The sequence below is a fragment of the Macaca thibetana genome, chromosome 8 (assembly GCF_024542745.1).
Source record: "Macaca thibetana thibetana isolate TM-01 chromosome 8, ASM2454274v1, whole genome shotgun sequence".
Classification (NCBI taxonomy): Eukaryota; Metazoa; Chordata; class Mammalia; order Primates; family Cercopithecidae; genus Macaca; species Macaca thibetana.
In genome coordinates, this window is record NC_065585.1 from 136,078,574 (window position 1) to 136,090,992 (window position 12,419).

At 40.3% G+C, this 12,419-nt stretch overlaps 1 long non-coding RNA gene across 1 annotated transcript in view; it reads left to right on the top strand.

Moving 5' to 3' along the window:
• Positions 1-12,419, top strand: part of LOC126961123 (uncharacterized) — a 36,147-nt gene that overhangs the window by 11,554 nt on the left and 12,174 nt on the right. The window contains exons 4-5 of the long non-coding RNA XR_007728191.1: positions 1,601-1,707; positions 1,808-1,893. This is a non-coding gene — a long non-coding RNA (uncharacterized LOC126961123). The remainder of the gene's footprint in view (positions 1-1,600; positions 1,708-1,807; positions 1,894-12,419) is intronic.

The following is a 12,419-nucleotide window of genomic DNA, read 5'->3' on the forward strand; positions in this document are numbered from 1 at the left end:
GGTTGTTTCAAAGTTTCAAAGTTAACTGAAGGGAATTAACTGAGGGCATGATATATTTTAGGGTTTCATTGTTCGCAGGCCTTTGAATAGAGAATGTGGCATATTAAATTACTTTCATTGCCATCTTGATTCTGATAGATAGGTGGGCATAGAGTCTCATTAATGTATGTGCCTAACAGATGTTATTCAAGCTGTCTGTGGCGTCGGCACAGATGGGCTGGATATGTGACCTGCCAACAAGACAATAGATGGATTTTATCTCAAAGACTCTATTCTCATTGACTAGAGAAGTGCAACTGGCCAACAAATGCCTGCAAGTGTCCAATGGAGAAGTTTGAAGTTCAGCATTGGGAAGAATTACATGCAACACATGTTGCTTGAGCACATGCTAAGGGTCAGGCTCCTTGTGGGGCACGTGGTCAAGCTCTTTATGATTTACAGGCGTGTGTGCAAGTAACTGTAATACAACTCAGAACAGAAGGTCCACCATAAAGATAAGGACAAAATCCATGTGGAAAATTAAGTTCAACCTGAAGGGTGGGTTTAGGGAGGAGGGTGAATCCAAATGGAGCCTTGAGCTATGATGGGGTTTATATGAGCAAATCTGGAGACTGTACACTCAGTGAAAAGAATTTGGAGATGAAATAACACAGGCAAGAAAGATAGGGCATGTTCTAATTGGTATCTGTATTACCCTGATAGATTAAGAATGAAGTCAAGCATGAAATAGAAAAAGTATATTAAGCCCAGATTATGGAAGGTGTTTAATGCTAGGCTAAGGATTTCTTTCTTTTTTTTTTTTTTTTTGAGATGGAGTCTTGCTCTGTCGCCCAGGTTGGAGTGCAGTGGTGCAGTGGTGTGATCTCGGCTCACTGCAACCTCCGCCTCCTGGGTTCACGCCATTCTTCTGCCTCAGCCTCCTGAGGAGCTGGGACTATAGGTGCCCGCCACCACGGCCAGCTAATTTTTTGTATTTTTAATAGAGACGGGATTTCACTGTGTTGGCCAGACTGGTCTCAAACTCCTGACCTCGTGATCCACCCACCTCGGCCTCCCAAAGTGCTGGGATTACAGGCATGAGCCACCATGCCCAGCCGGCTAAGGATTTTTGTTCTATATAAAAGGGGATCCATCAAAATTTTTTGAGCAGAAAAATAACCCAATGAATGTGATGTGGTAGTAAGATACCTGGGTGGTAATGTGGAGGAGGCATTGCAGCAAGACCATTGAAGGCAGAGATACGATATAGGGGACCACAAAGCTATTGTACAGGGTTAGGTCAGTGACAATGAAGGCTTGAGTTTGGGAAGTAGTCTTGGGAAAGTTTAAGAAGAAATGGGAGTCACAAATGAAAGCCATTTTACTGTGATGAAGGCATCAACAATGTTAATTCAAGAGATACTGGAACAAAGCAGAAAATGTCTATCCTTTTGCAAATCCACTCTTGTATTCAGAAAAGCTGAACTGAGTTTGACATATTTATAGGAAAGGCAAGTATTATGGGAAGAGAGAGATGTTCATATGAAGACATGTTTAAAATTTCAGGGTTTTAAGATTTGAAAATGCAATGAATGATGATATTTAAATTCTATATCTTCAGCTTTTGCAAAATTATGGAATTTCTGAGTTCTAGAACCATGTAGTCATCATTGAAGCATGTAGAACACAACACTAGGAAAAATGGAAAGGCTCCTTATTGGAGGGATGGTAAGTATATGGAGCCTATATTCTTGGATTGTGAGACCTTGCAATGCTCTTCCTTCATCTGAAGAGTCCTCTCCTCTTCTCTCCTCTTCCCTCTCCCCAGGGCTGAAGAACAAGGATGGTGTCAAGATGGGCATTTTTTCTGTGCATAGCGAATTGGGAGGCAAAGAAAACTGCTGAAAAAAATTGGTAAGAGTTTGGGATCTTAAAGATATAGTAAGTTTGTGGTAGCCTCTGTGGATGTAGGGTGAAGGAAAGGCGGGGAGGGGGGGAGAGAGAGAGAGAGAGAGAGAGAGAGAGAGAGAGAGCGCGATTGTTCACGGTATTGAGACTTCAGTACTTGAGTCATGAGAATGTTATCTAAGTGTCCTGGGCTTAGCAACTAAACCTGTGTGTATTTCTTCTTTATAAGGGTCTTATACACAAGATCTTGGACTCCTGTTGTGTTTCCCTAGAAATCCAAATTCTGCTAGCACCCATCTCATGTGTCATCACCTTAGGATGTCTTCCTGTGTATTGCTGTTGTCTTCGTCTTTCTCGGAGCATGGATAGTGTACTGTGTACAACTCACTCACAAGACTTATATCAGTGAACCATGTATAGCTTGCTAGTGAGTATTCCTGGAGAAGTTGCTGAAACTCTATGATTCAGTTTATTTTCTGTAAAAGAGAGACTGAAATAGTACCCACCATGGTGTTGTTAGAGTATTAAATCACACAATTCATAGAAAGGGCTGAGCTCAGTGCCTTCTACATAAGCTTTGATTCAGCACTACTGTCGTTTCCATCTGTGTTTTCCAGGACAAGACTGGGGATGGAATCAGGCTCAAGTAGTAGCATATTCCTTTGAATCTCAGAGTTACAAAGTGAAGGTTCTGTAATAATTAATTGCACAAATCCAGATATTACCATAAACGTTTTAGCAGCAATATATCCTGATGCTCAGGTTCTCAATTGATTGCTTCGCCGGGGGCAAATGTAACCATAGACAATTTTAGAGCAATTTTGACAGTCAGATATATTTTATGTGACCACTTTCATTGACTTCGGAGTTGAAAGATTCTACTGAATTGTCATACGAAGGATATTGTGATTATGTGAATTGGAAGAATGGTGTGAAATGAAGAAAGAGAAATCATATAAGCTATAGTTGAAGAATACAATGTATTTTTTAATATACACATTTCAGCAGGTTTATCATTTGAATTTAAAATCAGAGCTGGATGTCCTTGTATGCCATTTATTCAATTTTTGAGGAAGAAAATACTATTCTCAAGCGTATCATGAAATGACATTGCATTTACCACCCACCAGCCTGTGTTGATTGAATAGTCTTCAATGTTCAGGTGCAACCTCCTGAAAGTAAAGCATAAGTGAAGATATAAATGCAATAGGCTCATTGTCTGTAGATAAATTGGAGAAATAATAAACTGGTTTTTCTACATAACATATGACATAGAGAATTTCTGATGCAATATAATAACAAATGCCAGAAATGTTAAATCTTTAGGCAACATTAAAAACTATAAGAATGTTTTTGTTCTTGTGCCTGGTCAACCAAGAGAAACAAGAATATAGTACTTTCTCCCATTAATAGTATAATGAATTAATGAATCCAGAATTGTTCTGTGGGTTGTTTCTTAAACTTAGGAGGTGATAATCTCTCTTACCCCATACTTAGTTCATTACAAATTAATCGAAAAAGTTCTTCTTTAAAAAATTTCTCAGATGGGCGCCGTGGCTCACGCCTGTAATCCCAGCACTTTGGGAGGCCAAGGCGGGCGGATCACGAGGTCAGGAGATCGAGACCATCCTGGCTAACACTGTGAAACCCTGTCTCAACTAAAAATCCAAAAAATTTAGCTGGGCGTGGTGACGGGCGCCTGTAGTCCCAGCTGCTCGGGAGGCTGAGGCAGGAGAATGGCGGGAACCCGAGAGGCGGAGCTTGCAGTGAGCTGAGATCGCGCCACTCACTCCAGCCTGGGCGACAGAGTGAGACTCTGTCTCAAAAAAAAAAAAAAAAAAAAAAAAAAAAAAAAAAAAAAAAAAAAATTCTCTTGGATTTATTTTCTTCTTTCCATGCCATTAAAGCTGAGCTCCCTTTCAAGTTTGGATTATTTTAGTGGTCTTTTGAGAAGACTTCCCACTGGGATGCATTCTAAATGATTCTATAGGGCTACTATTTTTACAACACTACTTTCATCATGTCACCTTCCTGCTCTGAAATTAATTATTACTGTCTATTTTTTCTTACCTCATCCAATAAATAGCTGTTTCTTCACATTTTCAGGCTCAGCATTCCAGTCCCGCTCTGTCTCTCTAACTTATTTTTTCCCACTCATCAGTATTATTGTGATTCACTTGGAGCCCCTGTTGCAAGCACTTCTGCTTCTCTGTGCCACATTCCTTCTCCCCTTTATGCTTTGATTGCCCTGTCAGCTTCATCTCCTTTCCGCCTCCTGCAAGATCCACCTGTCTAGATTGATTCCATCCTCAAAGCCTTCTTGCTGCAAACTTGGTCATTATTTACAAACCCAAATCAGCTCCAATGTGCCCTCTTGCACAGCAGTGGCTGTAAAGACCCTGCTGCCATGGTGAGCACAGAGAATCCACAGTCCCTGGTAGCTTTCCAGGGTTGTGAGGTTGTCGCTGAGTCTTAATATTCTTGTCTCCCACAGGACTCCTGGGACATCAGGATGGGCTACCTGGTATCTTATCTGCAAGAGAGCCTCAGGGCTTAGAGTGATGAGGGATTTGGAATGATAGTTGGGTCCTGATATGGTTTCGCTCTCTGTGTCCATCCAAATCTCATCTTGAATTGTAATTCCCATCACCCCATGCGTTGAGGGCAAGACCTGGTGGGAGGTGATTGCCTCATGGGGCTGGTCTCCCCCTTGCTGTTCTTGCGATAGTGAGTAAGTTCTCACGAGATTTGATAGTTTTATTAGGGGCTCTTCTCCCTTTGCTCACTCTTTCTCACCTGCTGCCATGTATGACATGACTTTGCTTCTCTCTCACCTTCCTCCCTTATCGTAAGTTTCCTGAGGCCTCCCAGTCATGCAGAACTGTGAGTCAACAACACCTCTTTCCTTTATAAATTACCTAGTCTCGGCTGTGTCTTTCTAGCAGTGTGAGAACAGACTAACACAGGTCCTGAGATTCATGGGTTAAAAATGGGTTGATATATAAGCCCTCCACTCCCACAATTGCTGGTAAGAGATAGGGAAAAAAATCAGGGAACAGGTTGACCATTTGCAGCAAGTACATTTAAAGACCCCTTCCCGGCCGCTCTGCAGACTTCTCAGGTTCTTCAGAGAGGTCTTGGCGTGAGTGAAGAAAACACACTCCTACAGGAGGAGCTGCCAATACTTGGAAAGGAAGCTTGTCTGCATCTTACAAAGGACAGTAGGATCAAGGATGTGGAGTGGAGAAAAAGACCTAAAAGAGTAAAAGACTGTGGACAGGGGGTGCAGCAACACCACCACCAAAAAAACCCAAACCAGCAGGTACCAAGGAGCACCAGCCCTTGGGACAAACTGGTAGGGTGGGGGCAGGGGCAGAATGAGAGAGAGACAGGAGGATGAGGGAGACAGAGGAGGATGAGGAAGAGAGAGGGACAGGCAGAGAGAGAGGGAGAGAAAGAAAGACAGAGAGAGGGAAGGCAGAGGCAGAAGGTATCCTCCTAGAAGCTACTTACTATGTTGGTGCCCAGGTTAAATGCCATTGAGAATTATTGTAAACCCTCAGATATTGAGGGCTTTGTGTTTTGAGACAATAGATGCAATATTGGAGTAATAAAGACTGCAGTCTTATCTATCAGAAACAAAAGAGCGTCTGTGCTTAGGAAGTGACTAACACATTTTCAGTCCCAGATTTATTAGGACATGCCCCATGGGTCAGGCCTTCAGGGCCTTTGCAGCCCCCTCTGGGATGTCTGGCTGCTGGATATCTTTCTCCTGGGGCTGTTTCCTGCCCTTCCTGGATGAGGCTCTGCATCACAGGTGCTTGAAGAAGCATAAACACATCTTGTTTCTTCAGCAATGTCTTAGTTCATTTGTGTTGCTATAAAGGAATACCAGAGACTGGATAATTTGTAGAGAAAAGAGGTTTATTGGCTCATGGTTCTGCAGGCTGTACAGGAATCATGGTGCTGACATCTGCTTCTGGTGAGAACCTCAGGAAGCTTCCATTCATGGAGGAAGCTGAAGGTGAGCCAGCGTGTCACATGGTGAGAGTAGGAGCAAGAGAGAGAGAGGGAGCAAGACAGCGAGGGAGGAGGGGCCAGGCTCTTTTAAACAACCAGATCTCACGTGAACTCATAGAGTGGGAACTCACTCATTACTGCAGCAACGACAGCACCAAACCATTCATGAAGCATCTGCCCCCATGGCTCAAACACCTCTCACTAGGCCCACCTCCACTGCTGGAGGTCACATTTCAGCACGAGTTCTGGAGAGGACAAACCATCCAAACCACATCAAGTAACAGAATAAAAAGTGCATCCTGGTGTCTCCTACTAGTAGAAGCTTGGAGTCCTCTTTGGGCCTTTTTAATGTCAAAGATGATAAATTTCTATTTTTGTTTTAGAATCTTAAAAATAATCCATAAGCTGTGAAGGTGGGTTCCAAATAGGTCTGAAATTGGTTTGAGAAATAGAAACACATGTGCGTCAGTTCACAAATGGCCATTTTGAAAAGAAAGAAGATTGGACTCGGCATCAGAACATGGCATGTGGATGTGCCTACTCAGCCATGCTGGGCACTGACCCCTTTTTAAAACCCAGAGCAGTAACACACGTTCTCCTTGTTTCCATGGGCTCTGTGCAAATCAAGATAGAATGGAAAGATTATATGTGGAATTAATTGTCATGTGCCCTGTAAATATAGCATGTTAAATATAATTATACATGTATTAAAATCGTTAGAGTTTCTAGACAAACCTGGCACTCTTTCATTCAAATAAGGTGAAGATAGAGGAAATAGGCTTTCTTGGAATGCAAATTTTAAAAATGCAGTAAGACTTATGGGCTTGGAAAAATTCAAGTTTTTTAAGGTAGAAAAGGGTCATATTTTACTAGAATGTTAGATAAGACATCAGTACTGTAAAGGTATGGAGAAATAATGGTTGAAGAAGGAATTATTCTCCCCAGACAATTCTAGAGAATATGCATATTATTCTCATCTTGGCCAAAACACCATAATGGGATTAATGCTTTCTGCCAAACAAATAATTATGTGTGTTAGTTATTTAAGGGAATCTCAAAACTGAAAGTTCATCAAGTCCTAATACTGTTCCATATATATATATATATATATATATATATTTTTTTTTTTTGAGGCAGACTCTCGCTCTGTCACCCAGGCTGCAGTACAGTGGTGCAATCTCGGCTCACTGCAGCCTCTGCCTCCCAGTTTGAGTGATTCTCCTGCCTCAGCCTCTTGAGTAGCTGGAATTACAGGTGCCAGCCATGCCTGACTATTTTACTTTTGTATTTTTAGTACAGACAGAGTTTCACCATGTTGGCCAGGCCTGTCTCAAACTCCTGACCTCAAGCGATCCATCCACATTGGCTTCCCAAAGTGCTGGGCTTACAGGTGTAAGCCACCACACATGACCATTTTTTTTTTTCCTTAACAGATCAACTCTTTTCTTTTAATATGAAGCAACCATTCCCTTGTCCTTGTCCTGAAGTCCCCTGTAGCTTCATTTGCTCTCAACTATGTTTGAGATCCTGTGCTTCTCCTGGGCATCCATTTCTTAAGCATCTAAAGCCTGGGGGTGATGGACTATTCCTGTTATACACTGGAAAAAGCACTTTTTATACTAAAGGAAGAAAAATGAGGTAGAGTTTTGTCTGAGGTCAGTATCAGGTTTCCTATGGGATAAATCATGTTATAGTTACTCAATTATAGTGTCCTCAGTTTTTCCTAAAATTCCTTTCCCCTGATGTACACAGAAACACACACAAAGGCAAGGCATTTAGGAAATGCCAGAATTGCTCCTTTTCACTTGGAGGGTGCCAGGTTAGTGAGAATTTCACAGTTATGATTGACCTCCCAATGGACTTAGGTCTCCCACCTGGACCAGTCTTCCTTCTGGGGTTGGGACTGGTGTCTTTTCTAAGTTTTAAATGGATGGCCTCACTCCCCACACCTTCCTCCCACTTTCTTCATCTGAATTTGAATTTTCTTTCTTCTATATTAGAAAGTTCTTACTAGTTTTTTTTTTTTAATTTTAAAAATGGTTCTTGCCAGGGATTTACATAAATTGGGGTGACAGATGCACTTTATGTAGTGGCACGCCCGCTCTGGAGTGCTTTTTGCCAGGCAGTTTCTAAGGGCCTGGATCCTGGCCAATGTCAGAAGGAGTGTAATAAACTGATAAAAATAGAACCGGATGGCAAAAGAGGATAACTAGCTCACGGAGAGGCCATTTTTCATGCATTTTTTGGGTGGCAGCAAGGTGCCGGTCAAGGACCACTGTTGATTCAAGAGTGTAATTGGACTGTTTGCAACTCAATGAATAAATGCTTGAGGGGATAGAAACCCCATTCTTCATGATTTGCTTATTTCACATTGCATGCCTGTCTCAGAACATCTCATCTACCCCAAAAGTAGGTACACTTACTATGTACCCACAAAAATTAAAAATTAAAAAAAATTATAAAGGGCCACTGTTGATTATAGGGGTATATTTGGAAACATCTAATGTACTGAATTTTCCCCCATCAAATTAGTGAAAGAAAAGATTGCAGGGGATTGTGAGGGCTATGCATTCTAAGTTTAGTGCAATAGTAAGAAAATTAGTGCATTGCATGGGTGGATATGAATAATACTATCAATGTGCATTTCATTTGGAAAAATCATTCTAGAAATGAATCACCCACAAAATGAAAGTGATTTCACTCAACAGGGTTGGTGGCTTTGAGGCTGCCATTCTGTTAGTTCCCTTGAACACAGACTGGGTGACTGGTATGTTGCGTATATCCATCTTGTATGGGATGGGGATTACTTGTTGGCAAAGACACCGTAGATTTTCTAAAAAGAGCCCTGGAGATCATCCATTTGACAGTTGTACAAACTGAGTTCTGAAGCTTTGTGAAGCGTGAGCTTTATTCTATTGCTGGAATGCATGCAATTGATGGAGAGTGTTACAACGCTTGCTAGTCAAGCTCAGAGGCTGCTTGAGGCTCTGCAATAGCCCCGAATGATAATGCTGCTTGCGGTCCAGGCCATTAAACCTCTTTGCGTTAGCTGTAGATCGTGTTTATGGCATACCATCAGATGCCCATCTGATTTTTTAATCACAACCATCATTCACTTTTCACCCAAAATTAGCCAAGTTTTAAGCTAATTGAAAGAAAGCACCTGTCCCAAAGTGGTACCTTTCATTTTTCTGGTTGTTCTAGTCACTTTGGGGGGTTCATTTAATTCCGTCTCAGTCTCGGATGGTGTGCAACAACTTACTCTGTATTTCCCTGCTCTAAACCAGGAACTATTGAGTGGAAAAAATTAACAGAATGCTGAACAGTCTCCTTAGGCTAGTTGAAACTATAAAGGTTACTGGAGGGGGGATGCTGGTGTTTTTAATTTTTTGGGAAAATCTGAGGTTAGAAACATAAGTCTTGACCCTCAAAAAATGATTTTAATGATGTCAGTACTTAGAGGTGTGGAAATAAGTCTTTGTACTGTACTTCTTCTCTACATAGCTGTAGTATAGTGGGATAAGGAGTGTATTAGAATTCAGAACACCTGGGTTCACATTCAGACCCTTCCCCTATTAGCTCTTTGATCAGGAGCAACTTATTCCTTTGAATTTCAATTTTACTGCCCAGAGGCTTGCTATGAAGATAAAATACAATGATAGGAGATTAATACCTACTTAAGTGTTTGTTGAATTTATCAAGTATTGAGACAGCCCAAGACAACTGCATTTCATAACCTTTAATAGTAAAGTTCATTTTTTAGTGTGTTAACAAATGAAGAATGCAGTTTCTGAGCAAGTGGTTCTTCTCACTCGATTGTCATCTTTTCATTTGTATAAACAATACATCTTTCTAAAACAAAATATTCCCTTCCTTTCTTCCCTTTCTTTCTCCCTTCTTTTCTCTTTCTCTCTCTTCCTTTAAGTCCTGTGTCCTTTCCTCCCTACTTCTTTCTATTTCATTTTTTTTTTTTGGTGGGGATTGTGTGTAAAAAATTTTGTGTCCTCGTGAGAAGATGTTAATTCAAAGAGTATAGGATACATCATTCTTACAGCTTAGTTATCGTATTGACTTGTTCCATTTTAACTATTTTTTTTTTCATTTAAAGACTTTTAAATACATAGAAAATAACACAACAGAATCTAATTTAGATGTAACAAATGTATTTTTTTTGGTATATTTGCTTTAACTGCCTTTTTTGAAAGATGCAAGCTATTACAGAGACAGCCACAGTTACAGACCCACATTGCATCCTTGTCTTTCCTTTTCTGTTTGCCCTCCCTACAAATGTGATAAAGTACCAAATGGAGCATTCTTTATTTGGAAAATGTGTACATCCTTATTCTTATTGCATTTACATTCTGTTGTTAAAACATATGCATCCAATTTATTAGTTTTTACTATTCTATAGCATACAATTTTATTACCATGCCAGAATTTACTTACCTTTCCTTTGTCGATAGACTCTTCAAAGTTATTTCCCAGTTTCTGCAGCTATAAATGTATCTATAGAAAATTTTCTTGCATATATATGTGTGATAACTTTGTCAGGCTACATGCCTAGGAGTAGAATGCTGGGTTATAATGGGTTTACATGCAAAACCACACTGAATATTCCCTACTGCTTTCAAAGTGGCTGCACCAATTCACAGCCCTGCTGGCAGTATATATGTGTTACTATAATCCCTTATCCTTGCCAACATTTAATATTGTTAAGCTTTGAAACATTTATCCAATTTTCATTGTCATTTAATTTGCATTTCTGGAATTGCTAGTAAATTTGACCATGCTTTCATATTTATGTTGGCTCTTCAGATTTTATCTTTTGTAAATTGCTCATTTGCATCTTTTGCTCATTTCTTCTATTGCATTCTTTGTTTAAAATATTTACAGGAATTTTTATTTTCTCCATACTAATCTTTTGTGAGCTATATGCATTGTAGATAACTTCTCCCTATCTGTTCCCATTGGTATAATCTGATTATGATGCTTATAATGGCTTTTATAATATAGATTTCTTTTTAATTGTAAGGTTGCTAACATTTTCCTTTATGATTTGCTGTTTTGCTTTTGTGTCTTGTTCAAGCATTCCATTCTTACCTTGAAGTCATAAATATAGTTTCCTATATTTCATTATAGAGGTGTTCAGAGGTTTTCACTTCTACGATCTTTAATGACATAGGAGTTATGTTACATATGGTATTAAATAAATCCGTACTAGAAAAGTTGATGCTAGCTCCTTCAACAAATAAACTCACAAGTATAGGTCATTTAATCTGAAAAAAATTTATCTCTATCAAGTAGGTCCAAAATGGGCATTTTTGATTGGTAGTTGCCTTTCCTCTAAGACTTGACTCAGGGACCCCAGCTCCTTCCACAATGTAGCTCCACCATCTCTGCACATGGCTTCAAGGTTGCCGAAAGAGTGCAGGAGGCTTGGTGATTGTGCAGTGAGTCCTTAGTGGGTCAGGCGCGGAAGTGGGTGCATTAATTCTGCTCACCTTCCATCAGCCAGATCTCAGACACGCAGCCACATCCAAAAGCACGGGAGGCTGGGGGAGGTGGTTTTAGCTGTGTGCCCACGAAGACAAGAAAAGAGGGTTAGTGAACAGGTAATCTGTCCCTGCCCAAGGTCTAATTATTAATTTTTTTTTTTTTTTTTTTGAGACAGGGTCTTGCTCCGTCTCCCAGTTTGCAGTGCAGTGGTACAATCTCAGCTCACTGAAGGCTTGACCTCCTGGGCTCAAGCGATCCTCCCACCTCAGCCTCCCGAGTAGCTGGGATACAGGCCTGTGCCACCATGCTTGGCTAATATTCGTATTTTTGGTAGAGATGGGGTTTCGCCATGTTACCCAGGCTGGTCTTGAACTACTGAACTCAAATGACCAGTCCACCTTGGCCTCCCTAAGTGCTGGGATTACAGGTGTGAACCACCATGCCCAGCTTATATTTAGTTTTATCCATAAAAATAGCACATGTTGTACAACTTTAAAAAATTATTGATTTTATTCCAAGTTCCCATACATAAGCTAGTTTAATTGTTGACTCTGTTTGGTTCCATTTTTCTATTTGTCTGTCTCCAAACCTCACTGTTTTTGTTAATGTAATCTTACAATAAGTTTTGGTATCTGGAAGGGTAATTATCAGCTCACTTTTATTCAAAGTATAAACTTTATATACCTAGAGAATTAGAAAAATAAATTCCAAAGCAGTGATAATATACTTGCTTTTTTTCTTGGGGGTGGGGAGACGTTTGTGTGATCTGTGCACATTCTTTGCACAATCTGTTTTTACATATCTGTGCCCCAGGCAAGAAGTGTTTTACCTTCAAAATGGACTCCATTTCATGCCTAAGAACAACACTACTATTTGTTCAATTTCAAAGTGTGTCCAAGTTGCGTTTGGTGGTGCTTTGTTATCATCTTTCAATGTAGACAGAACATTGTAAAACCCTGGGAAAACCAGATATTCAGGAAGGTGGGTTTCTGCTTCTTAGTCCACTTCCTAATAAG